Genomic DNA, 21,523 nt, shown 5'->3' on the forward strand with positions numbered 1-21,523 from the left:
GGGCTTTTTTTTTTACACATTATGGGGGGCACTATAGGGGAGAACGGCACTACGGGGCATCTGGTGGCACTATAGGGGCATTATTTGGCGGCACTATGGGGAAGTGGGGGTTCTAAGGGGGCCTTTTTTTCTTATTGGCACATGGGGGCATTATGGCATCTGGTGGCACTAAGGGGGCATTTTTTACTGGCACATTATGGGAGGCACCATAGGGGAAGGCGGCACTATGGAGGAGTGGAGCACTATTGGGGCATATGGTGGCACTTTGAAGGGGCATTTTTTACTGGCACATTATGGGGCGGCACCATGGGGGAGAGGAGCACTATGGGGGCATCTGGGGGGTCTAATGTTTTTTTTTTTTTTATTGACACATTATGGGGGCACTATAGGGGAGAATGGCACTATGGGGCATCTGGAGGCACTATAGGTGCATTATTTGGGGGCACTAAGGGGAAGTGGGGGCTCTAAACGGGCCTTTATTCTTATTGGCACATTATGGGGGCATTATGGCATCTGGTGGCACTAAGGGGGCATTTTTTTCCTGGCACATTATGGTAGGCACTATAGGGTAGAGCGGCACTATGGGGGAGAGGAGCACTATTGGGGCATATAGTGGCACTTAGAAGGGGCATTTTTTACTCGCATATTATGGGGGACACTATGTGGAAGGGGGAGAGGAGCACTATGAGGGCATTTACTGGGGCACTATATAGGGATGTTTTATACTGGCATACATTATGGGGACATTAGCTCAACAGCGGGCACTAAGCGGGGGTATTTCATGTACTGTCATATTGTAGGGAGAATTATTAGTACTAGGAGGTATTATGCGGAGCTTTGCTAATACTGGGGGGCTATGAGGAACATGATTACTAGTATGGGCACTATAGGGGCATTATTACTACTAAGTGTGCTCTGGCAGAGAATTATTTCTATTTTGGGGAGCCCTGTTACTTTGGGGGGCACCCTGCCACGTTATTAGCTTAGCACAATAATTTTTGGGGGACATTATCTTTATACTATTCGTGTCTGGGCGCAGTTATTTTTTAAGAGCACTGTGTGCCAATAATTGTTGAAGGGGGCACTATCTGTGTGGTAGTAGTATTTCCAGGGGGACTGTTTCTGCAGTATAGTATTGGGGACACAGCTTGCACAGTATTGGGGCACTATCTGTGTGGTAGCAATATTTCGAGGGGGACTGTTTCTGCAGTATAGTATTGGGGGCACAGTGGGCACAGTATTGGGGGTGGCAGGAAAGGGTTTTCAGAAGATGTGAAGATGATGAAAATGTGGGAAACTAATGTCTGTTTGTTAATCTCTGCAGAGATGGGAGATGGCTGAAAAATCATCATGGCGGTCTGGTCTGAATGGAGAAGATGAGGAAAGAGACCGTCTACAACAAAGGTGACATCACTGGATGTAAGAGGTATGTGGCGCTATGTAGGAGAGGAGATGCTCCGGGTCCTCCCCCTGCCATTTGCAGAAGGAGGATGCAGAGCTGGGTGAGGACGGTCAAGGGGGGCAGCAGGCCACGGGCGGGTGGCAGATGGTGGGGGGAACCATAGGCCTTGAGCAGGATCTGGGGAGGGAGGAGAGCGGAGGAGCTTCCTGGCTGTAGCCTGCTGTTTATTGTATGATGTGAAACAGGACAGACCTCACCCTCTCTCCGTATGATGTGTAGAGACAGGCCGCAACTATATAATGTCAGCTGTACAGTGTTTGTTGGGAGTGGCCTATTATATGTAGGAGGACTACATATATAATGAGCAGGGCCAAAACAAAACAAAAAAAAACAATGCTACGCACGCCGCATTGTTATTTTCCTACAGAGCTTTTAGAATCGCCAAGTAAAAGAATCAGCGCAACACACTACACCCCTTCCCTGCATTTTTAAATATAAAGGGGGCTTTGAAAAATTTAATTAGCACAGCGCACTACACATGCCACATTTTTTTGCCTTTCGGACCCCCCCCTAGATAAAATTCCTGGGTGCTCCCCTGGCTGGGAGCAACTGTGCAAACAGTTCAGTCAAGAGCTGCAGCAGTACCAGAAAAGGTCTGAGCATCTGCAAGATCCAGAGAAGTTTAATGAAGAGTCTGTCGATCTCATTAAAACATATTCTGAAAAGAATTCCAGAAGCCAAGATCAAAACTCTGGAAGTAAAGTAAAAAGAGAGATGCGATCTTTTGCTAAAAAAAAAAAAACTGAGGGAGCATGAGCGCAAGAATCAAAGAGTGCGAGGGTGTGTCATCATCACTCAGAAAACAGTAGAAAGAGAGTATCTGGCCATTAGATGGGCACAGTAGGCCCTTAGGCATTTTCTACTAGGTAGAAAGTCTGTGTTGGTGACAAACGAAGCTCTGCTGGCCTGGGCGTGGCAAAATAAAGGAAAAAATATGACACTGGCCACATCTTCCAGAGGGCATGCATGGTACAATGTGGGAAAATCCACAAACCTCAAGTCTAAAGAAGAGGGGGGAATATGTGTCAATGTGAACAGTGATGTGTGCAGTAAAGCCCTGGAAGGGGTGTATATCTCACCCAGGTTCCTCAACTGGGTGAGGTAAGTAAGATCCAGGATGGTGCTGGCTTCTGCAAACATAGTTGCTGAAGCTATTTTTCTTTAGTAGTTCATGAAGTTGGTAGCGGGACCTTCCCAGTCCACCCCATTCCAGGGCAGGTTTTTACCCTAGCCTGAGGGATCTCCAGGTGTAACCACCTGGGATCATTAAGGGATAGTAAAAGCCCACCCCAGACTGTCTGTCTGGGTAAAAGGAAGTGACCTTACAGAGAGGGAAGACTGGAGGCTTGTGTGGTCAGAGCCAGGTGGGCTGTGACCATGTGGCTTAGAGAAGCTGAATCTCTTCCCCGTGTGGACTGTGTTTGGTGGGCTGACCTGCTGAGGCTTGGAGCCTGAGACTGAGAGTATTTAGAGGTGAGTCAGGGAAAACAAAGTTGTGTTAGTTAGGGCCCAGGCGGGCAGGAGTTTATTTTGTATTGTTTTGCTTGTGATGTGTCACAATAAAGCACAAGTCTAGACCTGAATCTTGATGTCCGTGAAGGCGGTCTATGATTGTGACCCCCTGAAAGAAGTGATCCCTCACATATATATGGGTGCACCTAGCTTTTCTGCTGTCTGAGGCAAAAATTTAAACAGCACAACCCCCCTCCCAATGCCAAATTCTCAACCTAACCTCTTCCTAACATTATATGTAGCACTACAAAACATGCAGGGTAATACAGCACTACATACCTCTTACATCCAGTGATGTCTCCTCTGATGTAGATATGCTCTTTCCTCATCTTCTCGTTTCAGACCAGACCACTCTGATGATTTCTTTCAGCCACGTCTCATTTCTGCAGAGATTGACAGACTTCTTAGGTTCCTACCTTTCCATCATCCTCCCCATCTTCTAAACACCCAATCATGTCACCCCCAGCACTGTATCCGCTGTGCTCCCCAATACTATACTCCAGAAAAAGAAAGAATATAAATTCCCCTTATAATGTGTGCCAGTACAAAATAATGTCCCCATAATGTATGCCAGTACAAAAAAATGGCCCCATTGCATATCAGTACAAAATAATGTGTGTGAAAGTAAAAAAAATACCTCCTCTGTACTTCCAGTAGAACCAATATCCCCATAGTGCCCCCATAATATGTGCCAATGACCCCTTGTGTGTGCCAGTACAAAAATACCCCCTCTTAGTACCCCCAGTAGAAATAATGTCCCCATACTGCCCATACAATGTGTGCCAGTATAAAATACTCCAATATAGTGCCCCCATATTGCCCCCCATAATCTGTGCCAGAATAAAATTCCCTTATACAAACCGGATTCCCAAAAAGTTGGGACACTATACAAATCGTGAATAAAAACTGAATGCAATGATGTGGAGGTGCCAACTTCTAATATTTTATTCAGAATAGAACATAAATCACGGAACAAAAGTTTAAACTGAGAAAATGTACCATTTTAAGGGAAAAATGTGTTGAATCAGAATTTCATGGTGTCAACATGGGACAAGGCCATTTTCACCACTGTGTGGCATCTCCCCTTCTTCTTACAACACTCAACAGACGTCTGGGGACCGAGGAGACCAGTTTCTCAAGTTTAGAAATAGGAATGCTCTCCCATTCTTGTCTAATACAGGCCTCTAACTGTTCAATCGTCTTGGGCCTTCTTTGTTGCACCTTCCTCTTTATGATGCGCCAAATGTTCTCTACAGGTGAAAGATCTGGACTGCAGACTGGCCATTTCAGTACCCGGATCCTTCTCCTACGCAGCCATGATGTTGTGATTGATGCAGAATATGGTCTGGCATTATCTTGTTGAAAAATGCAGGGTCTTCCCTGAAAGAGATGATGTCTGGATGGGAGCATATGTTCTTCTGAACTGAGCGTTGATAACAACTTGTGTTGTCCTTTTCCTCTTTGGTCCGGATGACATGGCGTCCCAGATTTCCAAAAAGAACTTTGAATCGTGACTCGTCTGACCACAGAACAGTCTTCCATTTTGCCACACTCCATTTTAAGTGAAAACACCGGAGCTTGTGGATCTTGCTTAGAAATGGCTTCTTCTTTGCACTGTAGAGTTTCAGCTGGCAACGGCGGATGGCACGGTGGATTATGTTCACTGACAATGGTTTCTGGAAGTATTCCTGAGCCCATTCTGTGATATCCTTTACAGTAGCATTCCTGTTTGTGGTGCAGTGTCGTTTAAGGGCCCGGAGATCACGGGCATCCAGTATGGTTTTACGGTCTTGACCCTTACGCACAGAGATTGTTCCAGATTCTCTGAATCTTCGGATTACGTTATGCACAGTTGATGATGATAGATTTTTCGCTGGGTAACACCTTTTGATATTGCTCCACTATCTTTCTGCGCAACATTGTGGGAATTGGTGATCCTCTACCCATCTTGGCTTCTGAGAGACACTGCCACTCTGAGAAGCTCTTTTTATACCCAATCATGTTGCCAATTGACCTAATTAGTGTTAATTGGTCTTCCAGCTCTTCGTTATGCTCAAATTTACTTTTTCCAGCCTCTTATTGCTACTTGTCCCAACTTTTTGGGGATTTGTTGACACCGTGAAAATTTGAATCAACTTATTTTTCCTTTAAAATGATACATTTACTCGGATAAAACGTTTGATCTGTCATCTACGTTCTATTACAAATAAAATATTGACATTTGCCATCTCCACATCATTGCATTCAGTTTTTATTCACAATTTGTTTAGTGTCCCAACTTTTTGGGAATCCGGTTTGTATAATAGCCCCAGTATATGCCCCCATAGTGCTCCTTTCCCCCTTCTCCATAGTGCCCCTCAAAATCTATGACAGAATAAAATTCCCCCATATAGTGCCCCTTACAAGCTATGCCAGAATAAATTTTCCCCATATAGTGCCCCCATAATCTGTGCTAGAATAGAATTCTCCTATATAGTGCCCCCATAATCTGTGCCAGAATAAAATCCCCCTATATAGTGCCCCATAATCTGTGCCAGAATAAAAATTCCCCTATATAGTGCCCCTATAATCTGCGCCAGAATACAAATTCCCCTTTATAGTGCCCCCATAATCCGTGCCAGAATAAAAATCCCCCTATATAGTGCCCCCATAATCTGTGCCAGATACAAGTCTCCTATATAGTGCCCCCATAATCTGTGCCAGAATAAAAGTCTCCTATATAGTGCCCCCATAATCTGTGCCAGGATGACAATTCCGCTATAAAGTTCCCCCATAGTCTGTGCCAGGATGAAAATTCCCCTATATTGTGCCCCCACAGTGCCCCCTATAGTCTGTGCAGAATAAAATTCCCTTATATAGTGGCCCCAGTATATGCCCCTATAATGCTAATTTTCCTCTTCCTCAATTTGACCAAACTGCAAACTCCAATTTTTTTTAATAAAAAAAATTAACACCTATACTTACCTTCATGTTGCTGTCAGCGATGCGATGCAGGAATCTTCCGGCCTGTGTACCGTGCTGTATGCTGCCCGGCTCAGCGGCGCAATGATAATGATGTCGGCCCTGGATACAGATACTTTTAATTATAGATATCTACTTATAGCCAGATATTTAAGACACTGGTGCTATCTCCTATATAGAGAATAAGCAGATGTTGACACAGATACACAAATAGTAATAGAAGAAATCCCAGCAAGCACTTCAGCTTCAATTAGATGTGTTCTTTATTATATTAGTTCAGTTACATATGCTTAGGACGCGTTTTGGCCCATCCAGCCTTCATCAGCTAGTGTGCTATGTAACATACAATGGTATTATTTAATGCAGGTAATCAGATTACGCGCAAGTGACATCTCACCTGGTGTCATTACCAAAATGAAAGTAAAAGATACAAAACAAATCAACCAAGCGAAACAAACTGACAAATAGAAACAAACTGTATGTTGTTGCTGAATAAAACGAAACATATGATAATCTTTTTCATTGGAATATTTTCATCATTTTCATTGGAATGAGTCAATGCAGTCTGAAAAAAAAATGATAGAAAAAAATCGATTTAGTCATTGAGACTTGCTATCTCATAATCTCTATTGAGTCCTCTGGGTTGTACCGTGTCTAGAATGTGTATCCAGAAGGCTTCTCTTTTTAATATGAGTGGTGCTCATCAAAATCAAAAGGGATTGGTAATAACAGATTTTTTTGTTCCGATGGTCGATTTGTGTTTACTGATGCGGTCTTTTACCATCTGTATGTTCTCACCTATGTACAGTAAGCAAGTTGATGAGGTATACATAACGTTGGCATTTATCACAGGCAAAATATATATATTTATTTTATATGCCCTACTCGTGGTGGGTGGTGAAAGTATTGGTCCTTGATGACATGTGAGCACTGGGTGGAAAGGTGCCATTTTTTGGGTTGTGAGGTTCTACTTGTTTTCATGCTACCCAGGTCCGCATGCACTAGCTGATCTGATCAGGAAAACGGCTGTTATCTTTATTGCAGATTAAGGGTCCATTCACACGTCTGTAGAATGGGTCCGGATCTATTCCGCAACGTTGCGGAATAAATCCGGACCCATTCATTCTTTATGGGGCTGGAAGAGATGCGTGGCCCCAATCTTCCGGTCTGCGGCTCCCCCCAAAAAATAGAACATGTTCTAGGTAGTTCTATGGGGGTGCCGTCCGGGTGTATTGCGGATCTGCAATACACTACGGATGTGTGAATGGACCCTAATGGTGGATTCTTAAATTCTAATGCCTAGGATTTGCCAAGAATGTGCCAATATTTGTGAATAATCTGGTCAAAGCATGAATTGAATAGATGGTAAACCATTTATGAATAAATGCTATGCAGGAATTGGATTTAGGCAATAGACAGTATATTGGAGCAGGAGTCTCTTTTAGCTTGTTCAAGTATGTGGGTGCAGCGCTGACAGTAGACCGAGTGCTGGCTTATTCATGACATAGATACACAAAGCCTCATACACACACACACACATACATACACATATATACACACATATACAGTAGATATACACATGCACACCTACACTTATATACTTACAGGCTGCAGTTTCTCCATTCTTCTCCTTCTTCTCTGGTGTATTTTGGAGGCTAAAGGATCTGCGATCATTGACATAATGACATCATCAAAGGTTCTTTAGCCTACCATTGCTATTTTTCAAAGGTTCTTCATACTCTGTATACCTATGACAGGCATGGGCCCCTGATGTGACTTCTCAGCTCGGGCCCCGAAGCAGCTGCTTCCCCTGTAGTTACTCCACTGATTGTGTACATTGGCTGTCATAATTTAATGGAGAAAATATAATTTTTTTTATGGACCTCTTTAATCATCCAAATGTCATGAACAAACAGCTAAAACCACTCCAGTACCAGTATAGTAGGGTTCCCGACTCCTTGTCCTCATGGGACCTTCTGGCATTGCTGAATGGTAAGCCTTGGTGCATTTATAATGCATGGAAGTACTGTGAGAAAAGCTGAAAAGTGCATGGCTGTATGCTTTTATGTTCACAAAGCCATGTTCAGCAGAAACAGTGGAAAATGTCGGATCCACAAATAATCTCTCCACACAATGTGTGCATGATAGCGTTATATAAGAAAATCGCACTCGCTATCAGTAAACTTTAGCTGATTCGTCTTAATAAAAGTAGTATTAGATCACTGTTTATAGGCATGGTTTGTCAAGGCCATTACTCACTAGACCTTTTATGGATGTGCTTTTATCAAAGTGGATCAGACTTGGCAGGGAGCTGAAACTGCAAACACAAGACAATTGTTAGCGTTCTGGCAGAAGGCTTATTATCCAGAATGCAGGATTTAACAAGTTTCATAAACCATCTTTGCTTCACAGAAAAGCTCAATTCAATATGTTTACTAACGTCAGTGCTGCGTAAAGCCATGTTCAGATGTGGCAAATCTGCTGCAGACTGGAGGTGTAGATTTCACACCTCAAATCCAAGCACCAGGGCTGTCTACCCAACTCCGGGCCCCCCTCGATTTTCCCCTGACACCCCCCTCCTTCTTTTTGAAGATAGGCCATCAATATGTAAATTATGTGAGATATTACATAGGACTGCAGGTTACATCTACTACAATAGCTGTACTCAGATGTTATAAGTGGTGTTACATAGGACTGCAGGTGACATCTACTAATTATTTGTACTCAGATTCTGAGTACACATATGTAACATAGTAGATGTCACCTGCAGTCCTATGTAACAACCCAGATTGTTGTACACTGCAAGGATAGCCTTCTGTCAGGCTGTTTCGACATAGAATGCTGGGAATCGTCCACACAAAAAACAAACAAAAAAAACCCCATTTGTCTAGCTGATTCCAGGCATATTTGCCAGGTTTCCGACGGTCTCCGCCGGACCTCATTATAGTTAAGGGGGCAGATGGCATTTCGGCAGCGCACGGTAATGCCAGATCCGGGAGGTTGTTCCTGTCAGCACAAATGTGAAACAAGCTGTGATAACTTCCCGGCTGTTCCCTGCAGTCCTATGTAAAACTCCAAATAACAAAGTGATTACCCTATGGGTATAGAGAATATAGATGTTCCCTACAGTCCTATGTAATGCCCCAGATAAAACAGCAATAACTCTCTTGGTACAGATAATTTAGTAGATGTTCTCTGAAGTCTTGTGTAATATCACAGATAACACAAGACTGCAGGGAACATCTCTGGGTGCAGATAATGTCTGCTGCTGCCTCCACCTTCTTGCTGCACTGCTCCTCTGAATTCCTTATTCTCCGGCTAGTTCGCAGCGGCAGCAAAATGGAGGAGGCGTGGACTTCAGCAGCTGTGAGCCGGTGTTCTGCCAAAAATCCTTACTTCGTCAAATATACCTTACCCCTCGTGACTTCCGGGGGTGTGCGCCACAGCGCAAGTGCACAGGTAAGGTAAAACTACATGGCACGGACACCGCGCGTGTGCACTCAGTGGTAAGGAGATCTGACGGCCTTTTCTCCTTACCCTCACACTGTGCACGTGCGGATTGTCAAATCTCCTTACCCTCACAATTCGTACGCAGAAATTATGATCCCTGGGCTGCCGACCAATATGTCCATATTATAATCAGTCATTGTCGGGCACTTAACAGTGCATTTTCTCTTAACCTTATGCACATGTAAAAGAAAAATCCATGAAAAAATCTGAGCATTGTAATTCATATGCAGAATTATGTAGATTTTCACAGTGGATTTTACACTTTGCAATACATAGTACATAGTACAGTACAATCTGCAGCAAAACCCGCATGTAATTTGTGTGAATTTAGCCACACATTTGCATCAAAATCTGTGTTGGTAGCAAAAGTCTTAGGGTATGACCAGGGGCGTAGCTAAAGGCTCATGGGCCCTGGTGCAAGAGTCCAGCTTGGGCCCCCCCCCCCCCCTTCCCTAAGCGCTGTGTGGCCAGGGGCAGAGAAGCACATAGCCTTTATGCTGCCTGAGGCAAAAGTAGAAGCAGCACCCCCCATGCCAAATTTTCCACCTAACCCCTTCAGAAAGAGTTGTAACAACCAGCACGCACTTTCTATAATACTGGTGTCTTCTTATACGGCATCAGGGTCTTTGGGCCCCCTCAGGCTCCTGGGCCCAGAGCGACTGCTATCTCTGCACTCCCTATTGCTACACCTCTGCCTTTAGCTTTGGCTGTTGGCGCTCACCCTACCTTCGTGATTCCTATGGTGCCCCTGTTTCTAAAATGGAATGGTGAACCGTGATGGATAAGCCTGACTTGGGACTCACTTTCATCAGGAATTGAGCAGGCTAAGGCTACTTTCACACTTGCGGCAGTGTGATCCGGCGGGCAGTTCTGTCGTCGGAACTGGCCGCCGGATCCGCCAATCTGCCGCTGACTGAAAGCATTTGTGAGACGGATCCGGATGCGGATCAGTCTCACAAATGCATTGCAAGGACGGATCTGTCTCTCCGCTTGTCATGCGGACCGACGGATCCGTCTTGTAAATTTTTTCTCATTTTTACCGATTTGCACATGCGCATGCCGGAACGACGGATCCGGCATTCCGGTATTCTGAATGCCAGATCCAGCGCTAATACATTCCTATGGAAAAAACGCCGGATCCGGCGTTCAGGCAAGTCTTCAGTTTTTTTCGCCGGAGAGAAAACCGTAGCATGCTGCGGTTTTCTCTTTTGCCTGATCAGTCAAAACGACTGAACTGAAGACATCCTGATGCAAACTGAACGGATTACTCTCCACTCAGAATGCATGGGGATATGCCTGATCAGTTATTTTCCGGTACAGAGCCCTTGTGACGGAACTCTATGCCGGAAAAGAAAAACGCGAAAAGTGTGAAAGTACCCTTAATTTTTATGCTATCCATTTTGCCCTGTACCATGTATACGGCATAAATAATGTTACCATTATTTTAATAGAGCAACTGGTTTTGAAAACCAACAGAAGGTTCTACTTGGACTTTATCATGGCCGCTCATGTAGCCTTCAATGGTGCACATACCGTAAGTGATTTATTTCCAGAACATCCTCAGTAAATCAATACCTGCAGGAAACACACATGTTTGGGGCGGTAATGGAAGGTCATATCATATGCATGAACTTTCAGCTGCTATTAATTGGACAGTGGATTCGGAGGAAATCAATATAAGTAAAGCTGTATGACAAAGGCAAAGATGCCTGTTTGCAAGCTAGACGTGCATGTACTTAGCTAATAATGTTGATGCCATTTCAGTCAGGTCTGATGAGTATTAACGTATGCAGCGTCCTGGAAAACAGGGGCCTCCAACTGTCACCAGTTAGACAGTCTCAAACGCACCTCGCCGCCAGCGTCCTCACTGCCGCCTGCGATCTGAGTGTCTGATCTGACTGGGAGCCGGAGATGCGCGGAAACCACGCCTCCGGCTCCTCCTCACTCAGTCAGACCTCACTCAATGTTGCGGCCGCCCCCTCTGACATGACAGACACATGAGCCGCCAACAGCCTGCGCTGCGCCGTGCGCACTGCCCCCGGGGCGGGCCCTGGCCTGGATTTTGAATAGGAGGCGGTGGGGGGGCCATGGGCCCCCCTGGCTCAGGGGCCCGGTCGCAATTGCGACCGCTGCGACCCCTGTAGCTACGCCACTGGGTATGACCACACAGTCTGGTTTCTGCGTGCAGTTTTGGAAATCAAAATCATGAGTGGATCATAAAGAGAGAAATTATTAAGAACAGATACTGCTGCTACTTCTTTTCTTTTTTTAAATTCACTCCTGCAATAAGTATGGATTGCTTTGTAACGCACTACTGTCTTGTGCAACTTCTCACTGTTGAATAGTACAGTGTTGATCGCAAATATTCTAATCGCTAAATTTTATCATGAATATCGGCACTTCGAGAATTCGAAAAGATGTAGAATATAGTGCTATATATTCATAATCACGAATATTCTAGGTTTCTTTTTTCATCACATGATGGACGGCCTCATTCACATTGTGGTATAATTGTTCAGGTACTGGGACATCTACACTCAAAGGGCTTCCAAAAATTACCAGGAACCGGCACTCCAATACACCCTTCATTACACATAAAGGAGGGCATCATACACCCTTGAAAAAATTATGATTAATGGCCTGCTGGTGACCCTCAAAAACATTAGGAGCAAGGGCCTTTTGGTGACCCTCTAAAACATTACAGGCGAGGGTGTGCTGCTGAGCTTACCATCTAAAATATTAGGGCCGAGTGCCTGCTGCTGAGCTAATCATTGAAAAAATTATGATTGAGTGCCTGCTGGTGAGCTGACCCTGTAAAACATTATAGTTGAGGGCCTGCTGGTGAGCTAACCCTCAAAAACATTATATGTGAGGGCCTGCAGGTGAGCTGACTCTCTACAACATTAGGAGTGAGGGTAGACTAATAAGCATGTTGATATTATGGAAGAGGAGGAGGACGAGAAAAGGAAGATTTAACCATATATCCTTTTTTGTGGTGGAAGGGGTGCATGGGAATACAGTGCATTCAGTACATTATAAAAAACACATTTAAAGTGCCTTTATGTTCAGCCGCTTTCCTCTGGTGGAGTAGAGAAGTCAGGGACAATCCAGGCCTTGTTCATTTTTATAAGAGTCAATCTGTCAGCATTTTCAGTTGACAGGCTGATGCGCTTATCAGTTATTATGCCCCCAGCAGCACTAAATATCCGCTCTGACAAAACGCTGGCGGCAGGGCAGGCCGCACCTCCAATGTCTAGAGCGTCAGTTCGTGCTACATGTCCAGCTTGGACACCCAGTAGTTGTAAGGCACTGAGGGATCATTGAGGACGCTGACACGGTCTGCTACGTACTCCTTCACCATCTTCCAAAACGTTTCCCTCACTAGGCCGCGCATTAGGGTAAGGTTGCTAGTGGGGTGTCATGAAACTGTCCCAGACTTTGGAAAGTGTTGCCCTGCCTTTGTTGGAACTGCTGTGTGTTTCACTTGTCTCCCCTCCTCTGAACTACGTACTCTGCCGCCAGCGTCAGCAAGAACATTTTTGGAATAATCTTTCAACGATGACCTTCTGGTATTGCACTATTTTGCTCATCCTCTCTACCAGATGAATGAGAGATGAGAAGCTCTCTTTGTAGCAGCGGTCGAGAAGGGTGAGCAACCAGTAATAGGTGTTGTACCAAAATGCCTAAAACACGTGAGTCACGGGAAAGGCAGCCTAACATAAAGTCAGCCATGTGTCCCTGAGTTCCAACAGGCAAGACTTTGCTGTCATCATTAGGAAGATGACTCTTAATCTCCTCATCATCTTCCTCCTCTTCTGCCCATCCACGCTGAACAGATGGAATTAAACTTCCATGGGTACTACCCTCTGTAGCGGAGGCAACAGTCTCCTGCTCCTCCTCCTCCTCATCATCCAATTTGCTATGAGAAGACAAACTGATGGTGGTCTGGCTATCACCCTGTGTAATGGCTTCCTCCATTTCCACCTCTTCCACATGCAAAGCGTTGGCCTTAATTGTGAGCCGCGAGCATTTGAGTAGACACTGAACTGGTATGGTGACGCTTATAATAGCATTATCGCCGCTCACCATGTGTGCTGATTCCTTAAATTTCTTAAAACCTCACAGAGGTCAGACATCCATGCCCACTCCTCGCTTGGGAAGAGCGGAAGCTGACTGGAAAGGCGACCACCATGTTGCAGCTGGTATTCCACTACTACCCTCTGCTACTCACAAAGCCTGGCCAACATGTTGAACATCGAGTTCCAGAGCGTGCTCATGTCGCACAACAGTCAGTGAGCTGGCAATTGTAATCGCTGCAGCGGCATAGACAGACCGGCGGAAGCTGTCGATGACTTGCAAAAATGGGCACACACACAACCATGCTTGGTTTCTAGGTTGATTGGCGAAAGCTACAGCTCAGTTTGGTCTCATTCCCTGCCACAGCTCTGCGTCGGTGTACTGTTTGACACCTAAGCAGATCAGCTTTAGCACGGCCTGTTGACGCTTCCCCACTGCTTCCAGCTATAGACTGATGGCTGACTGGTGCTGCAAGAGTATAATTCTAAGGTGGAAGTGGAGGAGGAGGAGGAGAAGTGGGGGTTGGAGCCACTAATGTAGGTGGTGGTGGAAACCCTGATGGAATTAGGGACCGCAATCCTTGGCGTCGGTAGCATCTGTGCCATCCCAGGGTACGACTCACTCCCGGGCCCAACAACGTTAACCCAGTGTGCCGTCAGGGAAATGTAGCGTCCCTGGCCAAAAGCACTTGTCCATGTGTCAGTGGTTAAGTGGACCTTCCCAATAACTGTGTTGGTCAGGGCACGGATGACGTTACGGGACACATGCTGGTGTAAGGCGGGCATGGCACACCATAAAAAATAGTAGCATCTGGGGACTGCGTAACGAGGGACGGCCACCGCCATCAGGCGGCGGAAGGCCTTAGTGTCCACAAGCCTATATGGCAACAATTCCAGGGCCAGTAATTTGGAAAGTTGCGCATTTAGTGCTATGGCCTGTGGGTTGGTGGCTGGATATTTTCACTTGCATTCAAATGCCTGAGGTAAGGACATTTGGATGCTGCGCTGGGACATGGAAGTGGATGTGGTCGCTGATGGTGCTTGTGAAGCATCTACCCCTTGGCAAGGGAGATTTCCGCAAGGGTGTGCTCTGGGGAACAGTTGTGGGCCTGTTTGGTGCGGCCCACCTTCTCACTTTTGCCACCACACTGCCTCTTCCAGCCTGTTGCGGTGCTGCAAATTCCTCCCCCTCTGTTCTGCTGTCCTCGCTCGGCTGGCCACCTGTCCAGGTTGGGTCAGTGACTTCATCGTCCACCACATCCTCTTCCACTTCCTCACTCTGCTCATCCTCCTGACTTGTTGACATAACAACAACCTCAGTTACTGACAACTGTGTCTCATCCTCATCATCAACCTCTTGAGACACTAATTGCCGTTGACTTATTGTCAATAGTGATGAGCGGCATAGGCAATATTCAAATTCTCTATAGTTTGCAAATATTTGCCACAAATTTGCAAATTCGAGAATTCGTGATCTCCAGTCATTGTTTACTTGATTGCAAAAATCGGCAATGTAATATATTTGCGATTAATTTTCGATTATAATATTTAGCACTATATTCTAAATATATTCTAAATATGAACGAATTCTCGAAATGGCGATATTCGCAATTAAAATTCACAATTCGAATATTCACACTTAACACTAATTGGCAACTGTGTCTCATCATCATCATCCACCTCGTGAAACACTAATTGCCGTTCCCCACCGTCATCATCTTGTGACTGTGGATGCTCAAAAGTTTGAGAATCGGGGCACAAGCTCTCATGTCCCTCTTCAAGCGGGCTTGTCGAAAAGCCTAAATGAAGGAATGGCGCTGAAAAGAGCTCTTCTGAATATCAGTGTGTGGGATCACTTGTTTGACAAGACTCTCCGTGGTGGGAGAAAGGAGGATCAGGGTGAGGATTGTGTTGACCAGACTGTTGGTTACTGAGACTGGACTTGGTGGACGACAGGGTGGTGCTTAACTGGAAGCATTATCTGCTGCAATCCAACCGACCACCTGGGTAGTCGCACTGGTCTGACTTCGAGAGCGTTGTTCTGCGCCTCCCTGCAAACTGAGACATGAAGCTAGGTATTGTGGATGATTTTTTTCTTGTGCCCTGCCAGCAGGCACAGTTTTAACACGCCCAGGGCCATGGCCTCTATGTGCATCATCAGCATCACGGCCAATTCCCTTACTGCTCGCCTTCTTCATATAAAATGTCATATAGGCTTCAAAGTATGTCACACGTACAGTAGCAAAGGATTTGTAAAGTGTATTTGCAAAAAAATTTAAAAAGGCATAAGTGATGTGGAATTATCACACAGGATATATACTGCAGATAATGTCGCTGATGTCAGCAGCAGCTAATAAAAAATTACAGGGAATGTCACAGGTATTTGGGATGTGCACACGTTACACAGGAAATGTAGTGCAGCTAATGTCACTGTCCGCAGCGGACACCGTCTACGGAAAAAGTACACTGGATGTCACAGATATTTTTTGGATGTGCACAAATTACATAGGAGATGTAGCGCAGCTAATGTCACTGTCTGCAGCGGACACAGTCTACGGAAAAAGTACACTGGATGTCACAGATATTTTTGGGATGCGCACACGTTACACAGGAGAAATACTGCAGTTAATGTCACTGATGTCAGCAGCAGCTAATATCAAATTACAGGGAATGTCACAGGTATTTGGGATGTGGAAACATTACACATGAGAAATACTGCAGATAATGTCGCTGATGTCACCAGCGGCTATTATAAAATTACAGGGAATGTCCCAGGTATTTGGGATGTGAAAACGTTATACAGGAGATGTACCCCAGGTAATGTCACTGTCCACAGCGGACACCGTCTATGGAAAAAGTACACTGGATGTCACTGATATTTTTTGGATGTGCACAAGTTACACAAGAGATGTAGCGCAGATAAAGTTGCTGTCTGCAGCGGCCTAACTATTGCACGCTATTTAGCGCAGGATGCACTAAAAATTGATATTGCTACCACACACTATAGTCCTTATAAGGATTTTTGGGTATGTAAAGTTTTAGCAATTTAGCGCAGGTTGCGCTAAAAATATATATTGCTGCTGCCACACACAACAGTAGTCCTTAAAAGGACTTTTGGGTCTCTGACAAGTTTTTCAACTTAAAAAAAAGAAAATTTCACTCCCTACACTATCTTTCCCTTCTTCAGCACAGCTCTCCCTGACTAACACTGAGCCAAACACATGTCATCGGTGCTATATAGCACCTGATGACCCGTTCCGGCCACCCAATCACTGTAATGCCAGTAACCAACATGGCTACGGCATTACAGCGAAAGGGCAGTACTCACCTGAACGTTTATTGGCTGCATAGCAGCCAACAAACGTGCGGGGAGGAGACTTGAGCATGGAGCTCAAGCACATGCGGTATTCAGCCAAATACTGCCATATGCCGAGTATCGAGATGCTTGAGCCGAACTGGTGTTCGGCCGAGCATGCTCGATCAACACTAAGGCCCCTTTCACACGGGTGAGTTGCAATGCGCGAGGTGAAGGCATTGCACCCGTACTGAATCTGGACCCATTCACTACAATGGGGCTGTGCAGATGAGCGGTGATTTTCATGCATCACTTGTGCATTGCGTGAAAATCGCAGCATGTTCTATATTCTGCGTTTTTCACACAACGCAGGTCCCATAGAAATTAATGGGGCTGCGTGAAAATCGCAATCATCCGCAAGCAAGTGCGGATGTGGTCCGATTTTCACGTATGGTTGCTAGGAGATGATAGGGATGAGCAACCCCGGACCCCATTAAAGTAAATTCACTGTATTATTTTTCCTTATAACATGGTTATAAAGAAAAATAATAGCACTCTTAATACAGAATGCTTACTAAGATGTCGATTGAGGGGTTAAATAAAATTATAAACTCCCCTCATCCACTTGTTTGCGCAGCTGACATCGTCTTCTTTCTTCTTCTTTCAGGACCTGCAAAAGGACTTTTGATGACGTAATCGCGCTCACCACGTGGTGAGTGTGGTGATGCCAGCGCAGTTCCTGCTAAATGAAGATCAACACTACTCCTAAAGTCAAAGACATTGCACCTTTCTCATTGTCCCACAGGCAAGAAGCAGTAAGGGATTATGGGTACTGATGAAAAAAAAAATCTATAATATTTGCGATTACGAAGATATAGCACTACACTACGTGCAGAATTATTAGGCAAATGAGTATTTTGACCACATCATCCTCTTTATGCATGTTGTCTTACTCCAAGCTGTATAGGCTCGAAAGCCTACTACCAATTAAGCATATTAGGTGATGTGCATCTCTGTAATGAGAAGGGGTGTGGTCTAATGACATCAACACCCTATATCAGGTGTGCATAATTATTAGGCAACTTCCTTTCCTTTGGCAAAATGGGTCAAAAGAAGGACTTGACAGGCTCAGAAAAGTCAAAAATAGTGAGATATCTTGCAGAGGGATGCAGCACTCTTAAAATTGCAAAGCTTCTGAAGCGTGATCATCGAACAATCAAGCGTTTCATTCAAAATAGTCAACAGGGTCGCAAGAAGCGTGTGGAAAAACCAAGGCGCAAAATAACTGCCCATGAACTGAGAAAAGTCAAGCGTGCAGCTGCCAAGATGCCACTTGCCACCAGTTTGGCCATATTTCAGAGCTGCAACATCACTGGAGTGCCCAAAAGCACAAGGTGTGCAATACTCAGAGACATGGCCAAGGTAAGAAAGGCTGAAAGACGACCACCACTTAACAATACACACAAGTTGAAACGTCAAGACTGGGCCAAGAAATATCTCAAGACTGATTTTTCTAAGGTTTTATGGACTGATGAAATGAGAGTGAGTCTTGATGGGCCAGATGGCTGGATTGGTAAAGGGCAGAGAGCTCCAGTCCGACTCAGACGCCAGCAAGGTGGAGGTGGAGTACTGGTTTGGGCTGGTATCATCAAAGATGAGCTTGTGGGGCCTTTTCGGGTTGAGGATGGAGTCAAGCTCAACTCCTACTGCCAGTTTCTGGAAGACACCTTCTTCAAGCAGTGGTACAGGAAGAAGTCTGCAAGGTAAGAAAAACATGATTTTCATGCAGGACAATGCTCCATCACACGCGTCCAAGTACTCCACAACGTGGCTGGCAAGAAAGGGTATAAAAGAAGAAAATCTAATGACATGGCCTCCTTGTTCACCTGATCTGAACCCCATTGAGAACCTGTGGTCCATCATCAAATGTGAGATTTACAAGGAGGGAAAACAGTCCACCTCTCTGAACAGTGTCTGGGAGGCTGTGGTTGCTGCTGCACGCAATGTTGATGGTGAACAGATCAAAACACTGACAGAATCCATGGATGGCAGGCTTTTGAGTGTCCTTGCAAAGAAAGGTGGCTATATTGGTCACTGATTTGTTTTTGTTTTGTTTTTGAATGTCAGAAATGTATATTTGTGAATGTTGAGATGTTATATTGGTTTCACTGGTAAAAATAAATAATTGAAATGGGTATATATTTGTTTTTTGTTAAGTTGCCTAATAATTATGTACAGTAATAGTCACCTGCACACACAGATATCCCCCTAAAATAGCTAAAACTAAAAACAAACTAAAAACTACTTCCAAAAATATTCAGCTTTGATATTAATGAGTTTTTTGGGTTCATTGAGAACATGGTTGTTGTTCAATAATAAAATTAATCCTCAAAAATACAACTTACCTAATAATTCTGCACTCCCTGTATATTCTAGATATTTGCGAATTCTCGAAGTGCCAATATTCGCGATAAAAATTTGCGATTAGAATATTTGCGATCAACACTAGTGATCACCTGAAAAATTACCTTTTCTTGTTTTGCTTGTTTGACGGGTGATTGGCAGCACATCTACATGGGGCACTTATTGGAAATAAGTGTTCATACAATTGTTCTTCTCCCATCATTGGAACAATCCAAAACAGAAAGCTGTTTGGATGAAGACTTTGGGCCCTTCTGCACTAAGCCAGGAGTGGATGCAAAAAAAAGTAAGAATATAAAGGAAAGATTAATACTTCTCTATCCACTCCTATGTTCTTCTCATAAAACTGGCACAAAAATTGCAAATCTGATCACAGCTACAGGTTGTTGTTTTTTTCATGGTTTTTGTAAACATGTGAAAACTACAGAACCCAACTGATCATACAAAAAATGTGAATGAATGGGAGTGTTAACAGTATTCAATATTTTACAGAACATACATGTAATAAAAAATACAGTGTGAACCTAAGAATAATGCTATGCTGACATCATGTTTATGGCTTCCGTTTAATGTATACGTCAATACGTCATGAGAAATACATTAAAGGGATGCCTCAGACCATGCTATGAAGTGATGTTCATCACCTATTGTCCTGTTGAAAAAGAAATAATAATAAATAAATTATATATATATATATATATATATATATATATATAATTAAGACATTTGTTTTTTTCTAACGAATGCCAATATATGGAATAGGGCAGGCTACTATGCTATTCCATACTGTTTTTTTATGCAGTATTGAAAACTACCATCCAGATAGAGGCCAAAATAACTCTTTTGATCTCCATCTGGCTAATGTAACCCAATAGACACATTCAGCATGTACGATACGTTGGGAGCTTTAAACGACACAGCCTTAAACTACAGTTTGATGGCAGTTCTGCCTGAGATTAAGAATCCCATGGAAGAGTGTTATTTCTATCCGTATGTATCATTAACAACCTTTTCTTGTAATTAATCAATCTGCTCATTGCGGATTTTCAAAAAAAATAAAACCCAATAAAAAACAACAACAAAAGAAACAACACTTTTTTCAGAATCTACTGTAAATGCAAACAGTATCTTTGTGTGCTTGTATGTAGGATCAGGTATAAATGTAGCATATTTGGGCCCTTTTGTAAAGTCTACTGCATCTCTGCAAGCCATGTTGGTCAGGACAATCATTAATGAACCATGAACTGGAGCCCACAAATAAAACTACAGCTTTCATCTAATATATACTTCCTGTTCTAACACTACCCTAAATGTGTTTTGTTTCTCCTCTTATCTATTGAGTTTGATTAAATATGGCCACTTACAATGTATATATGTCTGTGTATCTGCACATTTGTCTTTTGCTATAATTGTGAAGGCTGCCTCCATGAGTCTGAGACGCCCCTATTTATGACAAACACAGGTGACAGGACATGCATTTTTCGTTCTGAACCTTTGAGCGGTGAGAAATGAAAGATGTGATCACATGGTGATAGACAACATAACATGTTTTCATTCAGATAAATCTGTTCCCACACATAACATCACACAGCTACCATCATGTATAAGGAATGTTCCCATGCTCAGTTACACAACTGGCCATACTGCTCTCTAACTGTACAACAGCCAGTAGTATCAGAATTTTTGTAAAGCATCTTGTAATCTCCTCTGCTAAATTCACAATAAATGTAAAGGCAGATGCAGTGAAACTTTTTCAAGTATTATAATTGCATGCCTTTAGTAAAGCCAGGGGTGCACCTAGCCTTTCTGCTACCTGAGGTAAAAATTGAAATAATACCCCTCAGCCCTACTGATAAAAATAAATAAATAAATAAAAACGGACATTATATACTGTGCAAAAAAAACTTACAGGATAATACAATACAACATTACATACCTATTACTTGCAGCGATGCTTCCTCTAATGTAAACATTGTCTTTTCTCATCTTTTGGACCAGACCACTTTAGTGGCTTCTTAAGCCGCATCTTTTCTTTGCAAAGTGTCCAACATCTTAGCTTCCTCACTTTTCCATAAGCCTCCTCTCCTGGTGCCCCAGCATTATTATCCTGCTGCTACCCCCAATACTGTGGTCACTGTGCTAAACAATGACCACAAACACAATACGCTAAAAATAATAGTGCCATACAGATAGTCCCCTCCATAGTGATAGACTGCCCTTAATAGTAGTAGCTCCAGTCATTATAAAGCCCCCCCTGCAGTGCCTCCTGTAGTTATAATGACCCCC

General features: G+C 43.9%; 1 long non-coding RNA gene across 1 annotated transcript in view; it reads left to right on the forward strand.

The window, feature by feature from the left end:
• LOC122926406 overlaps positions 1 to 17,735 on the forward strand; it is a 32,972-nt gene extending 15,237 nt beyond the window's left edge. Inside the window, exon 3 of the long non-coding RNA XR_006387663.1 lies at positions 17,484 to 17,735. This is a non-coding gene — a long non-coding RNA (uncharacterized LOC122926406). The remainder of the gene's footprint in view (positions 1 to 17,483) is intronic.
• Positions 17,736 to 21,523: the final 3,788 nt, after the last annotated feature.

The sequence above is a fragment of the Bufo gargarizans genome, chromosome 2 (assembly GCF_014858855.1).
Source record: "Bufo gargarizans isolate SCDJY-AF-19 chromosome 2, ASM1485885v1, whole genome shotgun sequence".
NCBI classification, from domain to species: domain Eukaryota; kingdom Metazoa; phylum Chordata; class Amphibia; order Anura; family Bufonidae; genus Bufo; species Bufo gargarizans.